The sequence below is a fragment of the Oryctolagus cuniculus genome, chromosome 10, assembly GCF_964237555.1.
Source record: "Oryctolagus cuniculus chromosome 10, mOryCun1.1, whole genome shotgun sequence".
NCBI classification, from domain to species: domain Eukaryota; kingdom Metazoa; phylum Chordata; class Mammalia; order Lagomorpha; family Leporidae; genus Oryctolagus; species Oryctolagus cuniculus.
This window is the reverse complement of record NC_091441.1, coordinates 83,643,531-83,658,811: the sequence shown is the minus strand read 5'-3', so window position 1 is coordinate 83,658,811 and position 15,281 is coordinate 83,643,531. Positions and strand designations below refer to the sequence as shown.

At 42.8% G+C, this 15,281-nt stretch overlaps 1 protein-coding gene across 29 annotated transcripts in view; it reads right to left on the bottom strand.

Annotated features, from left to right (window-relative positions):
* MAGI1 (membrane associated guanylate kinase, WW and PDZ domain containing 1) overlaps nt 1-15,281 on the bottom strand; it is a 685,324-nt gene that overhangs the window by 570,553 nt on the left and 99,490 nt on the right. The gene's annotated exons all lie outside the window — the stretch shown is intronic.

The following is a 15,281-nucleotide window of genomic DNA, read 5'->3' as shown; positions in this document are numbered from 1 at the left end:
GAATTTGTAACATCAAATCAGGCAAGAAAATCACTGGGAAACAAATTTCTGTTACTCAGAGATTCTCAGAAGCCTTCATTTCCTGGCCAAGGAAACCAGGATGAGCTCAACAATGTAAAGTCAGGGTGAAGCCTCATTACATCCAAAATTATCTACCTGTGAGTCCTAGTTGGCTTGGAGCATCGCAGCAGGCTCCCCAGAGGGGCTCAGGGGGTTCTGAATCATAAGGTACATGCTACACTTACAACATAATGTGGTTTCGAACTCAGGCAAACATTTAAACCCAAAATCACGTTAGCTGTAGTAAGGCGTTAGAAACTTAATCCCACTATGGTGTTGAGGAGGTGCGCCTAGCAGGAGGTCCTTAGATCACTGGGGGCATACCTGTCAGCAGGGAGCTCTTCCAAGAGAGCTGCCTGGGCCGGGCACTGTGGAAAATAAGTTAAGCTTTCACCTGCAGTGCCAGCATCCACCTGCTCCACTTCCAATCCTGCTCCCTGCTGTGGCCCGAGAAAGCGACAGAACATGGCCCAAGTGCTTGGGCCTCTGCACCCATGTGAGGGACCCAGAAGAAGCTCCTGGCTCCTAGTCCTCAGAATGGCCCAGCTCCAGCCGCTGCACCCATTTGGGGAATGAACCAGTGGATGGAGGACCTTTCTCTCTGTCTCTCTGTCTCTCTCTTTCTGTAGCTCTGCCTCTCAAATAAACGGATAAATCTCAAAAGAGAGCGAGCGAGCCAGAGAGAGCTGCTTACAAAAGCATGGCTCAGCTCGCCACAGGACCATTTCTCCACTTACTCTTTGCCTCCAATTCATCCTCCACCTTCACCAGAGGTCAAACCAATGGGCTACCTGACTTCGGACTGTGAAGTTACAAGTCCGGGAGCCAAAATAAACCTTCAACCTCCTTCCTTCATAACTAGCTTCTCCTGGGTACTTTGTTTTAGTGGCCGACAGCTGGTTCACAGTACACATCACAAACTTGTCTGCGCGCAGATAAATTGGGAAACTCTGCATTCCACACTCGCCCTCCTTGCTCCATGCTTCAGTCTCCTGTTACACCAAATGGGCACAAACAGCCATGCCTAACTCATAAGGCAGTTGTGAGGATTTACCTGCTAATACATGTAAAGTGATCAGAATCATGCCAGTCACATAGGAAGTGCTAAATAAAAGGTCACGATTACTGGTTTCTGTTTTAGAGAACCTTGATTTGTTTCTGTCCATAAAACCCCCTGAGAAGTGATTCAAAGAATCAATCTGTTGCGCTATTTATACTTCAGTCTTACCCACATGTGTGTGGTCACAAGATACTTTCATCCCCCGCCCCTAAAAATACATTGTTTCACTGGGAGAGCAGAAGTCCTCTAAAGCTCACTGTGGACGTGCCACTCTTGAGCTTTGCATCTCATTTATCACCACGGCTCATTCTGCAATTAAGGAGACCTTGTGCATTATTTAAGCCATGAGACGGCAGAAGAAGGGGAAAAAAAAAAAACACAGATCCATGTTGAGGCATCTCCAGTCTCTAGTTCCTCATCTGCTGAGTTGTTCCTGATATTTCCTTTGGAATTTAATCCAAGTCAAAAGGACTCAAATACAGGTGGTGTTTTTGTGTATTATTTATACATAAGAAATTGGCTGAAAGGTCAAACATGATGACAATAAAGGGCACCCGGCCCAGATGTGCTGTGAAAAAACCACCTTGACCCCACCAGGACAATTATAAACAACCCAAGGCCAGGGACCACATATTTCCCTGGTGAAGCGCTGTGACGAAGACAATGGAATTCTGTTTGCTGAACTAACACAGTGAGCTATTCCTCTTTGCATTTACATAACCCAGAACTCAAGTAACATCCTTTAACAATGTGTTTTCTTGTTAGACTGATAAAACTAAAGAATTCTACAGTTTTGAAAAAAAATAACAGCTCCCAGTCATTGAGCCATAACTATCCTTAATGTATTAACTCATTTAATTTTCACAACTAGTCTTTTAGATAAACACTTTTATCCACATTATATGCATGAGCAAACAGGCACCAAACAATAAGTGCCATACTCAAGATCACAGAGTCAGTAAAAGAAGAGCTCAGATCAATACAGTTTGGCTCCAGATTTCATGCTGTCCACCCCTAGTTAAACATGATATGATATTTTCTAATTTTAAAATGTTAATTAAGAAGTAGGGCTCTTAAAAGGATTTATACCCACTACCAACCCTGTAGCATTATCTGGAGAGGCATGTTAACCAAACTTCATACACTGAAAAGTCACATTCATAATTTGTCACGCTTTTTTTTTTAATTGTTTTTTACTTGCAAGGCAAAAGGGAACAGACACAGAGAAACAAACAAAGAGAGACAGAGAGTACTCATCCACTGGTTCACTCTGCAATGCCCACAGTGGCCAAGGCTGGGGCTGGAGTTAGGGGCTAAGAATTCAGCCCAGGTCTGCAGTGACAAGAACCCAATTACCTATGCCGTCACCACTGCCCTCCTGCCCTACAGTGATGGGGAAGCAGGACAAAGGACTCAGGGCTGGGCACCCAAGCCATGCACCCTGGTGGGAGACACACGCATCTTGGGTTAAACACCCACTTCTCTATTTCATATTTCCTTAAATGAGCTTATTTTTTTTTAACTTGAGCAGATTTCATTTGAAAAAAAATTTCATCATTGTGAAAGCAAAATCTGTATCACCTACCCTGAAGAGAAGGCAACCCGAAAGACAAATACAGAATAAATAATGTCATTGGCTTCTAACAAAAATTCTGTTATCTGCAAGGGATCCAAGATGGAAGTCTTCCTCCCTTTTCCTTCCTCAGCTCTTGTTATCCCTCCCTGGCTCCCAAGAAGGTAGAACAGCAAGTGCTGAAAGATACGAATGACTAACTAGCATGGAAATGATACTATCTCGCCACACAGCCACACCCACAGAAAGAAACCTGCACAGGGCATGACTGTGTCATTGGAGAAGCCAATGTCATTTAATATCAGGAGCGCCTATGCTTCCAATCTCCTCACGTACCACGAGTGGGCCCCCACTTTGGCAAACACTGCTTGAAGGAGCATTAAGAACTAGGGATGTCACAAATGCAGATTTATTTGCCAATAAATCAGGCCGCCCCTGTAGGTTTTTTACATAATGAGAAACCACAGAGATAAATGCAAAGTACCATTCCTAGGTTCAATCAATCAAACGGGTAAAATGATACAATGAGGAAAGCCTAGCTTGGGTGGCAGGTGATCCTGAGGAAAGGGACTTGTGGTTTAGGCTGACCACAAGATCAACACCAGCCAGGAGAGTGAAAGGAGACCTGGGAGAGAGGAAGGAGTCTTAGGCTGCAGCTTTTACCCCAGTGGTGACCAAACCACAGGAAGAAAAGGAGATCTTGTGTTCACAGTGAGCCACAAAGACCACACCTGGTGCTCACTACACACAACTACTTAGCACAGCATGTCTACCTCAGAAAAAGCAATCAGGAATGGGCAAGTTATCTGAAAACAAAGCCCTTGCAGGAACAGGATCAACCACTTTAAAACTGCAACCCACATCCCTCCAGTGTACATCATTCTCCTTACTCTTTTTCAAAAGCATTTTACCTCTCCATGTGCCACATAAATTGCTTTTACTTAAATTTATTACCTGTCTATATCCACGAAGACAAGGATATTTTATGGCTTTGGCCACTGATGTACCCCAGTGCACTGAACAATGCCTGACACATAACAGATGCTCAGCAAACTGCATGAATTAATGAATTTGTTCCTAAGAATTGAAGATGTTGACACTGGAAAAAAGAAGGCTTTGGTGAACTACAACCAACTTTTTAACACATGTGAATAATAATTTATATTTTAGGGTGTTTTCAAATACAGACTGTGGACCGGAAAAATGGGTTTGGTTCTCAGATCTGCCACTTATAAGTAACTACAGTTTGTATGTTTGGATAAACTCAGAAATAACCAGAGAGACTAATAGTCCCAAGCATTTGGGAATGGAAAGAGACACTACGAAAAGAGAGAAAGTAATTAGCATTTATTTCCCACCGTTGCTGCGGTGATTAATTAATAATGAGCCTTTTGACCTGTAGCAAAGTGCCGAGAGCCATTATCTATTATCAATTAAGGTTATCATGGTCTCTGTCATGGTAAGTTATTATGTAGGGGAGTCCCTGTTTGCAGAAGCTTGCTGGTATTGATTGACACTACAGAGCCATCTACATGTAACTCTTCCCAGGTCAATGTTCAGTGACTTCACACTGGCCATGGTGGCAATACTGATACAATAGAAACTGGCAAACACCACCTATCAGGGCCACCTACCCAGAAGAGTTAACCATTAACCAGCACACCACTGGTTATACTTGAGAACAGCATTTGGGACCACAACAACACAAGAATGAACTTACAAGCAAGAGAGCTTTTCAGATGGAACCAGCACTGTTTAAATAGAAACTGGATGACATCATTTGTCAGGAGCATGTGAGATGAAATCAAGCATTATTTTCCCACTGGACTCAGATGCTCTGTACGGGCAAGTATCTCAGCTGTGCATAGCTCTGCATAGCCCCACATCACCACGCGGGTAGGCATGTATCCGATTGTTTCTTTCCACCTGATTCCAAAATTCTGTAATACACATCCAACTACATTAAGTCTAATTTCCCTGGTTCTATTACTAGAGAAAATAGATCAGTGCCTTCCTTTACATGTGCAAAGTGTCGTTTCTTCTGTTAAACTCTCCCTTTTCAATAAAAGAGCAACCACAACAGAAATATTTATACCAGGAAAACCACACTTTGTAGTTTGCCCATCATCCCCATCTCTTGACCAACCAATGAGATTCTGTGTGTGTGTGTTCTTCAGAAGGACCCTGACAATGACTGAAATGGTTTCAGATATGCAATAAGCTTGAGTTTTCCATGACAAAATGATAATGGGTGGGAGGAACGTAAGAGGTTATCACTGATGCTTTCCATCAATCCATTCAAAGAAAAACACCTGTGACAAAGAACGAGTTTTGTAGAGCATCTGTCCTCTAACCTAGTTATAAGCTTCATTCACCCTTTCACCTCAATAAAACTCAAAATTCATCACATCTAAATATCCTTTCCTGAAATGATGAAAATGCAGCCACCAAACAGGCAAAGAATAAGAATTTTATAAATATGAACTCAATGCAATCCACATGGGATACTGCATAATTAATTCTACCTTGAGTAACTTGAGATCCTTCATGTTACAAAAGCCATAAAATGTGAAAACTACAACAGGGGTGGGCATTTGGCCCAGCAGTTAAGTTGCCCACATGACCTAACACAGGGCCTGGACTGGAGTCCCAGCTAGGCTCTCAATAAAAGTTTCCTACTAATGTGCACCCTGGGAGGCAAAAGATGATGGCTCACATACTTGGGTCTCTGCCACTCACACTGGAGACTCGGATAAGATTTCCAGCCCTCAGTTTTGGCCTGGCCCAGCAGCCGCATGCCAGCTGTTGCAGCCCTTTGAAGAGAAAACCAACAGATGAGAGATCTGTGTGTCTGTTTGTCTCCCCACTCAACACTCCCAACCCACTTGCCTTTCACATAAATAAAAATAAACAAAACTACAACAAATCCCCAGAACAAAGATACCACAAGTCACAAACAAGAAAACAAATCACCCCTGAGTAATAACTCAGGGTAAGAAACTGAAGGGACCCAAAGGGCCCGCTAACATAGAAACCCTGATTCTGGTCTATTCTTGATTTACTAATAGTTCTATGACTTTGGGCAAATCATTTAAACCAAGCTGTAGTTTCTGTTATTAGCACAAGAGGAAGACTTCTCTGTGAATCTTACAGCATCCCTGGAAGAATAAATGACACAAAAAAAGCACATAAAATCAAATTCTCCCCATCCTGTCTCAGCCTTCACTACCATCTTCTAGAATGAGACAGACATGCCTTGATTGGAAAGATCACAATCTGGTATTCTCTTCAACTTTTTTTCAAATTATATGACAGGTTAAAATAGCACCTTATGCACTATCCTCTCAGGTCACATAAAAACTTGCCATTACATGTATATTTGAACCCAGTTCTGAAAATCTCCACCTATATTTTCATAAGATCGGGTTTTCATTGCACTGTAACTAGAGCAGAGCAAGCATATGCATACGCTCATAGAAAAGCTTTATGACATCAGTTAAACTGTGTGTCGAAATGCCCTCTCCCCATTGCATACATTCACAGTTTATAACACTTCACCAAAACTTGGAGTTGCCAAACAGTCCAAAAAATAAACCACAGAGACAGAAAGTCCAAGCATTTTGGAAAAGAAGGACTTCTTACTAAATTTTCTCTTTGTGGACACAAGAAGTTGCACACCTTTCAAAAGATTTCACTACTTTCTACCAAGGAATGCCTTGAACTTGGCCTTTTATGATCTTGTTTGTATGTCATTTCTTGTGCATTTTCTCATCTGTTCTACTTAAAATGATGCAAAGAAGGTCTTCTTAAGGTACCTGTGGACTGCGCTCTATTCACATTACTTTATTGCTCTGCTAAATCACAAGTATTTCAGGCATCCTGACCTAACCGGGATGTGCCTAACAAGAATTAGAATCACTAACACAGCACTTGACTCTGCATCTGCCAGAAGGAAGGCATCTACTCTTCCAAATAGATGTTTACTAGCAATCATGTACAATGGCGAGGAACACTAGCGTTCCTGATAAATGCCGTACAAGTACATTACCAATACAGTCTTTGACTGTGGGTATTTGAGTCTGTCATAAGCTAGTATTTTACCCCATTTACCCCAGAATACAAAAGCTCTTGATGGCAAAAGATACAACACAGAATTACAGAGGAGATGAGGGAGAAGAGGGAAATGACATTCAGGATTTTGGACACTTACTGCTGCTTTGAAGATCAAGAGGCTAAGAAGTTGTTGCCCCATAAGATGGAATAATATTATGCCTTTTAATACTGGCTCCCTCTAAACAGTAGCAATACTTGAGGGATCTCTTTGCCCACAAATTTCTTCTTTGGGACCTATTCTCTTCCCCTTCAACATCTGCGCTCCCCCTAACATACACACACTTCTGCAGGAATGTCTGGCAACAGTGGATTGGCTTAGAAATGCACACATGACTGAAACCTGACCAATCAAATATTGCCTTTGCGGAAACTAGACACAAAACCTCTCAGTGAATAAAGTTGTCATATAATAAAGTTGGGGACTGTGGGGCTTCTAAATGCCATGTCATAAATGGAAAATGAGAAGACCATCATGAAAGAAAAATATTGGGAGGAAAGAAGAGAGAAGCCAGAGTCCTCGAAACACTCTCTTCCAGTCCCGTCTCCGCCCGCCCTCCTGGGTTCCATGGCACTTCTCTTTCTTTATATAATAAATTCTCCTTCCTGCTTATGACATCACTTGTAACCAAAGCTGATACATAATTTTAAAAAATATTTATTTATTTATTTATTTGAAACTCAGAGTACAGACAGAGAGGGAGAGACAACAGAGACAGAGAGATTTTCCATCTGCTGGTTCACTCCCCAGATGGCAGCAACAGTGATGGCTGAGCCACGCTAAAGCCAGGAGCCAGGAGCTTCATCAAAAATGGAGTCACCAGGACAGGAACTGGTGGCCATGTGAGATGCTGGCATTGCAGGTGGCGGCTTTACATTGCTGTGCCACAATGCTGGCCCCCATAGTTAAGTTTTCATAAAGTTCAAAGTCATACTATCCTATACCAGACCACATTTACTTAACAGTTTGATCTTTTCAAATTTTTAACCTTATGAAGAAAAGATGCTATGAAGGAAGAAACAATCCCGCCAACCCCCAGGTAACACCTAACCAGATGCTCCACTGAAAACCAGACGTTCAGGGAAGCTGACAGCTACACCCCTCTCAGTAACTATTGTGAGTACATGCGTGTGGCTTAAGAGTACCTTTACCAGGACCAAACATGGGCAATCCATTTACTTGTCCTTGCCTTGGAGACCAGAGAGAATGCAAAATTGCTGAAGTGTCATGGCCTGGAAACAACCACACGCACCTCTGATCTCACAGATTGTGGGAGTCAGAAGCAGTGCATCCAGATGGTTATGGCTCAGGGGCTGTGGTCAAAATGTCAGCTGCAGCCACAGTCATCTAAAGGTTTGATAGGGACCAATAGATCACTCACAAACAGGGTTGTTGTCAAGAGATCTCTACTCCTCACCACGTGGACTTTCCAAAAGGTTGCTCAAAACATAGCAGCTGGCTTTCCCCAGCATTAGAGACAGAAGACAGCAAGGCGGAAGCCGCTATGTCTTACCCAACCTGCCACCTCCATCACCCACCCTCACCCAATGTTGGCTTCATGTCAGACCTATGTGGGAGGGAGCTATTCAGTGGCATGCATACAGGAAGTAAGAATTATTGAGGGAAGGTGAGAGTCTTAAAACTCTGGCTACCACAATGGGCCAGATAAGAACATATATCCACTCAAACTATTAAATTACCACTACACAGAGTGTTTGGAGTAAAAGGAGAAAGAAGACAGATTTCTTGGATGAGTCAGTGCTTACCAATTGTTTATGACAGCATGAACAGGGAAGAAAATAAATCAAGTATAAAATGTACTCCTATTCCTTCAGAGTTCAATCCAGGTGAGATGCCAGGACTTGAATATGGAATAATTAGAGGGTAATTAGGGTGACAAACTAATTCCAAATGCAAGAAAAGTTCAGAGGAGGAAAAGATAATAGGTTGGGTGAGTAAGGGTAAAATCCTTCTTCATCCTTAAATTAAAACTTAGCTTAAGGTAGCATCTTTAACCACTTTTTTTTTTTTTTTTTTTTGGACAGGCAGAGTGGACAGTGAGAGAGAGAGAGACAGACAGAAAGGTCTTCCTTTGTCCATTTAACCACCTATTTTTTAGAGTATAGGTAGGACTTTTCCCAAACAACTGTTACTAGAAAATAATCTAAAAAAACTAATGGCTCAGTAAATACAAGAAGAAGCCTTCTAATATAACTACAAAACAAAGTCTCTCTTCTATGGACTATTTTCCTTGATTGATTAACTGGAAAGGAAAGGAAAGGAAAGGGAAGGGAAGGGAAGGGAAGGGAAGGGAAGGGAAGGGAAGGGAAAAGAAAAGAGAAAAGAGAAAAGAGAAAAGAGAAAAGAGAAAAGAGAAAAGAGAAAAGAGAAAAGAGAAAAGAGAAAAGAGAAGAGAAGAGAAGAGAAGAGAAGAGAAGAGAAGAGAAGAGAAGAAAAGAAAAGAAAAGAAAAGAAAAGAAAAGAAAAGAAAAGAAAAGAGGGAGGGGACAATTTAAAAAGGAAAAATCAAAACCATTTTATAAGCAAACGCCAATAAAAGATCTGCACCAATGTGATCTGTATACTACAAGTGTTTATTTCATACCAGCTTTTATAAGCCAGTCACTGTGCTAGGTACCTAGACACAGATAAGAATAAGACACCAGTCCTACCCAACTACATTACTCAGGTTATCAGAGAAGACAAAAGAAATTAAAAAGCTAATAAAGGAATGATGAGCACTACAAGGAAAACCAGGGCGACCTAAGTCACAGAAGAAATGTACCATGTCCCCAAGTCAAGGGTGTATAAGGAAAGGAAGGGCACATTTGGCGACATTGAAGCTAAAGTCTAAAGTATACATAGCATTAGCTAGGGAAAAAAAAAATAGGCAAGAAAAAATATTCCAGATGGAAAGAAACACATTTGCAGGTGAAAAGCCAAAGAGCAAGGTGAGCTTAAGGAACTGAAAGAAGTTTACTCATCAGCACAGAATGGAGAAGAGGGAAGAACAGACAGGAAAGGATTGGGTGGCTGAATCCACTGCAGCAAAGCCCATCACCAGGCAGAGCCTGCTACTGACGGGGGAAGGAAGCGCCGTGTGGGCTCCAGCACAGGGCTCTCAAGGCGCCTTCTCACTCCCACGTTCAGTCTTCAGGAATTCTGTCCCCAAACTGCCCAGCAAGGAAGGCAGTCGACCCATGAAAGGAAAAGGTCCCATGTGAAAGAGAACCCAAGAGCTCGGGGGACAGACAGGAGCAAAGCCAGACGTGCAAGACAGGCCACGTCAGAACTTCTAGCTCAGTCTTCGGCGAGCTGAACACAGCAGGCAAAGGGGCCCAGGTGAATCCAGCCCACCAACTATTTGGCCAACCCATCCAATTGCTGGAGATAAAAAGCCACTGGTTTCATAAAACCTGTGAGTTCTGACGGCTCTGAGATGCAGCAACTAGAAAATGACCAAATGACAGGTGAGCAGATCAAGGACTTCAGTCTTCACTCTGAAACCAATGGAGAGCCAGACAAAGGGTTCAGGAACGGAGAAACATAATCCTTTATGACAAGCAACAAGCGCCTACTGTTAGGAAACTGGCGCAGTTGTAGCCAGGTGGCCAAATGGCCCAGCTACCTGAGCCAGGCTCCACCCCCATCCTAATGGGATTGGCTGCTTCTGCTTCCCTGCCCGCCCTCAGGCAAAGTTTTAAAAGGGCCTGTTCCTGAACACGTGCTCTCTCTTGGCTCTTCTCTCCTGCTCTCTCTCGGTTCCTCTCTCCAGCCTCCTCCTCTGGTCTCTTGGCTCTTGGTTCTTCCCTTCTGCTCTCTGCTCTATCTTCTTCCTTGCTAGCTCCTCTCCTCTGTTTCTCTCTTATATTCTCTTTCTCCCTTTTTCCTTCGCCGCCCCTTCACTCCGGTCTGTAGGTTGTTCCCCAATAAACCCTTTCCCTTATTCCAGTGTCCGGTGTGCTTTGCGACAGCTAACATTAAGATATAACACCTACGCCAACAAACGTGCCAGGGCCCTAGTAATATAATGAGCATGGGTGTGGCAGAAAGGGGATGGGCACAAAACAGAAAGAGAAAACGAAAGCTCCAGAACGTCTAAGGCTTTCATTAGGTATCTGCCATCCACAACAACTCAAGAGCAGATCATCTCTTGTACAGTCATATGTATTATTATACCTTCTCTGGAAGGCAAGTACATTTTAATGTGTCGGATTAGCCATGGAAAGGTCACTCTCGGAAGTTCCTGGTTCCGTGATAGTCTTAAATAAGGAGATTTCAAAGAGCCATCAATAGGGCCAGCATTGTGCACAGCAGGTTAAGCTGCACTTCCAACTCCGGCATCCTATAGCCAGTTAAGAGTCCTGGCTGCTCTACTTCCAATACAGATCTCTGGTAATAGGCCTGAGAAGGCAGCAGATGAGGGCCCAATTGCTTGGGCCCCTGCCACCCACGTGGGAGAGTCAGAGGTTCCTGTCTTTGGCCTGGCCCAGTCATGGCTATTGCAGCCATCTGGGGAGTGAAGCAGCAGTCAGAAGATCGCTCTCTTCCTCTCTCTGTCACTCTTCAACTAAGCAAAGAAATATTATTAAAAACAAAAAACACAGCTGTTTAAAGAACAACAGCCTGACACACACCTGGAAAATGCTTGCAACCTATTTGCACACCCCACCCAGTCCTTCCCTGTCACCTCTCCCTTACCCTTTGGCCTTACATTTTCAAAGCCTGCTGGCTTTGTCTGTTTTGAATGGCAGTGCTCACTGTTCAGCTGAGGAAATCCTCTCCTTCCCCAGCTGGCTCACAGGAAATTATTTAGAAGTCAGCTTTATCCTGGAGATGGCCTATCTGTCCACAGGGAGGGAATGAGGTTGTCTCCAGGGTTGAAAGCACTGCCCTGGCCATCGCACCAACAGGGTGGCCACAGGCAGCACACTGCATTTATTATACAGCTTGCTTCGGAGATAAACAAAACAAACACAGCACACAATGCCTCATCTGCTAATTGCTTTTTTTTGGGGGGTGGGGGGGTTGGGGGGTGGGGAGAGGCAGGCCTCCCATCCAGCAACTCACTCTCCAAAATGCTCCTGATAGCCAGAGCTGAGCCAAGGTTGAACTCAATCGAAGTTTCCTACATAGGTGGCAGGGACCCAAGGACTTCAACACCTGCTGCCCTCCATGGTCTGCATTAGCAGGAAGCTGGAGTCAAGAGCCAGAATCAGGAATCAGACGTGGGCACTCAGATGTGGAACATGGGCATTTTAACCTGCGTCTTTACTGCTAAGCGAAACATCCAGCCTTAAGTAGAACTTTCAGGCCACATCTTTTATTTCATTTTATTTTTTGTCCTTAATTCCAACTTGACTAATTGCTAAGAAATAGGAGGGCCACTGCAGAGAGTAATATTTGACACAAACAAGGGGTAAGAAAGACAGTAAGATTACATCAAAATTAAGTAAGATTTTACCTAAGGGACATTATTCTGTCAGATGATAACTTTAGAGCAAAAGTGTTACAATTTAGTAGCCTTGGGCTACAATTCAATCTATTAGAAAACAAAATATGGTAATTCTGTTATTTATAATTTGATTTTTTTAATAAAAAATCAGATGTCATAATCAAGAGAATACAAACTCTGTCAAGGAATAAACTTTTAACCAGAACTTGCTTTCTGTCAAGTTCTAATACATACCAGGAAGACAATTCTAAGCTACTAAGAACTTACTTCAATTATCTAAGTCACAATAAAATCAGCTTCCATGAGAAAGAACTTGATCAGCAGACAGGAATAATTTACTTCAATTCAATTAACTGAAATCTTAGAGGATAAAGTATGAAATATGCCTCTTTAGGTATATTCATCAACAAGATCCGTTGTCTCTGTTGAAGGTGATTCAAGTACTACACACCCAATGGGGTGGACAAGACTGACCTCTGACCGCCCCATTCTGTGCTACAACAACACTGGTAAAAGATGACAACTTCTCCATGAATCACATCCAGACCTACAACTGTCTCCTTTCCTGCCTTCTGACAGGACGATTTAAAGATCAGAATTAAAAAAACTAAAATGGAGTGTCAACCACACACTTCTCAGATTGAAGACCTCTCGTCAGGACTGTAGGTGGGACGTCCCAATTATCTCAGGCATGAAGTCCTACTTGTTCTCTGGTGTCACAGTGACATAAGATTTATTTATAGTTTTCCGGAGACTCATTAAATGCTTCCTGATAGGCGACCACATCGCTGAAGTCACTTCACTGTGATAGGCTGGCAGCACACAGGGGAAAAGGTTCTCAAAGACAAAAGGACGAGGTTCTGCCAGCTGCCTTTGTAGCATGGGGCAGTGCCTTGCTTTTTGTGAGGATGCAGCAACTGTACGTAAACAACAGGAACTCTCTCCTGATGCTATATCCTGTCCTGTTTAACTCATTAATTTAGGAGGCCTTAAGCCACTAACGTAAACAGTAGCACTAGCGATTTTTTTTTAGGTAATGAGGTCATTTTTTATGACTATTGAGCCAAGGAGAAAATTATAAACAAAGCCTAGTTTGATTTACAACTAACACAGAGGACACACTGAATGGAGAAGTCTCGTCGTCAATGAAATACACCCTTACAACCTTACTAGCACCCCAAAGTTGTACATGAAGGGTCTTTTTATCTACCTTGTTTTTCTTAATTGCCTTTTAGGATGCCTGCAGGTTTTCAATTTCTATTACCATTAATAGGAACACCAAGAAGGCCAGATACATAATCCTTATAATCAAAAAACATAACAAACTATAGTTTATCAGTAAAATCATAATCTCATATTTACACTGTGGGGTGGGGAAAAATCAATATTACAATGTTAACTCTGCAAAACTACAAACAGCTAAATGTAGATGACTACAGTTGTTCTTGAATTACTCACACACACAATGAATAATGTGAAGTACCCCACAGAAATTTTGTCAAATGACGTTAAAGACGGCTTGTTTTCAAACTTGCAAGAAAATATTTCCAAGGCAATGTTAAATTATGAACCCGTCTAAATCATGAACTAAGAGTGACACGGGCAATATAAAACATCAACTGCTACTTCTCCATACACACACAGCCCCTCCAGTCTTCCGTGGAATGTGTCCTCTGCATCTGAAGTGCTCTAAGAAAGGAAAGGGTGATTAACTGGAGGAGGAAAAAGACTTAGTAGTAAGGAAACCAAGCAGTCTGGGGTTATGAGGGTCTGGAAACATAACTGACTTTCCTCATATTCCCTGAACATGAGCAGTCACACTGTGGACCTTGACAAAGGGTTGTTCATAGTATTTCTCATTCTCTGCATCATTTTATAGTCTCCAGAGATCAAAGAAGAAAAAAACAAGAAGGAAGAATCTTAAATGACTAAATAAAAAAAAAAAATCAAAGGAGAGTCTAAAGGCATCAGTGTGGCAGAGACCTGTCTATCCCACCCCTTTCCACCCTTAGTAACAACGTCTAGGTCGTCAGTGAACCTGGATCAGGTCTTGGGCTATTCAGCAGGGAAAGCCTGAAACCCTTGCAGTGACACTTAGGGAGGGTGCACTTCAAACCTCAACTCTTAAACCCAAGCAAAGCGGAGCTTATAAAGAAAGCCACTGTAGCAAGGGCTGTGGGAAGAATTCACCACTTCTGCCATGTCGACCAAAAATTGGGCAGGTGAGGGAGACAGGGTTGGTGCAGCAATTAGAAGTCCACTTAGGATGTCCACATTCCATATCAGAGCACCTGCCGTTGAGTACCAGCTCCACGTCTGATTGCAGCCTCCAGCTAATGTGCACTCTGCGAGGCAGCAAGGGGACGATGGCTCAAGCACTGTGACTGTGTCACCCACATGGAAAACCCAAAAGAATTTTCCAGCTCCTGGATTTGTCCTGGCCCAGTTCCAGTTGTTGTGGGCATCTGACAGTGAATCAGCACATGGGTGCTCCCTCTATCCATATATCTCTCTTTCTGTCTCTTTCTCTCTCTTTCAAAAAAGTTTTAAAAATGAATGACCATCAGCAGGTGTCTCAGTTCAGGCTGCTGTACCACAGACTGGTGTGACACAGACCACAGACATTTATTTCTCACAGTTCTAGAAGCTGGCAGTCCAAGATGAGGGTGCCAGCACACCTGGGTTCTGGTCAGGGCTCTCTGCTAGGCTGCCACTGCCTTCTGTTATAGCTGCACAGGCCAGAAAGAATGCTGGGAGCTCTCTTGGGGTCTTCTCTTCAAGGGCACGGATTTCCATTCATGAGGGCTTCATCCCAAAGACCTAATTACCTACCAAACGTCCCGAACACCCAATCTCTAAAATCACACTGAGGATTGAGGTTTCAACAGAGATGTGGGAAGAACAAAAATGTTCCATCCACAAGAGGAGTGTAGTTTTCTACTAATAAGATTGTTTACTCCTGTTTCAAACTGGTAAAATTATGAATTTCATTGCACTACCATATACAAATTAACCTATGCAA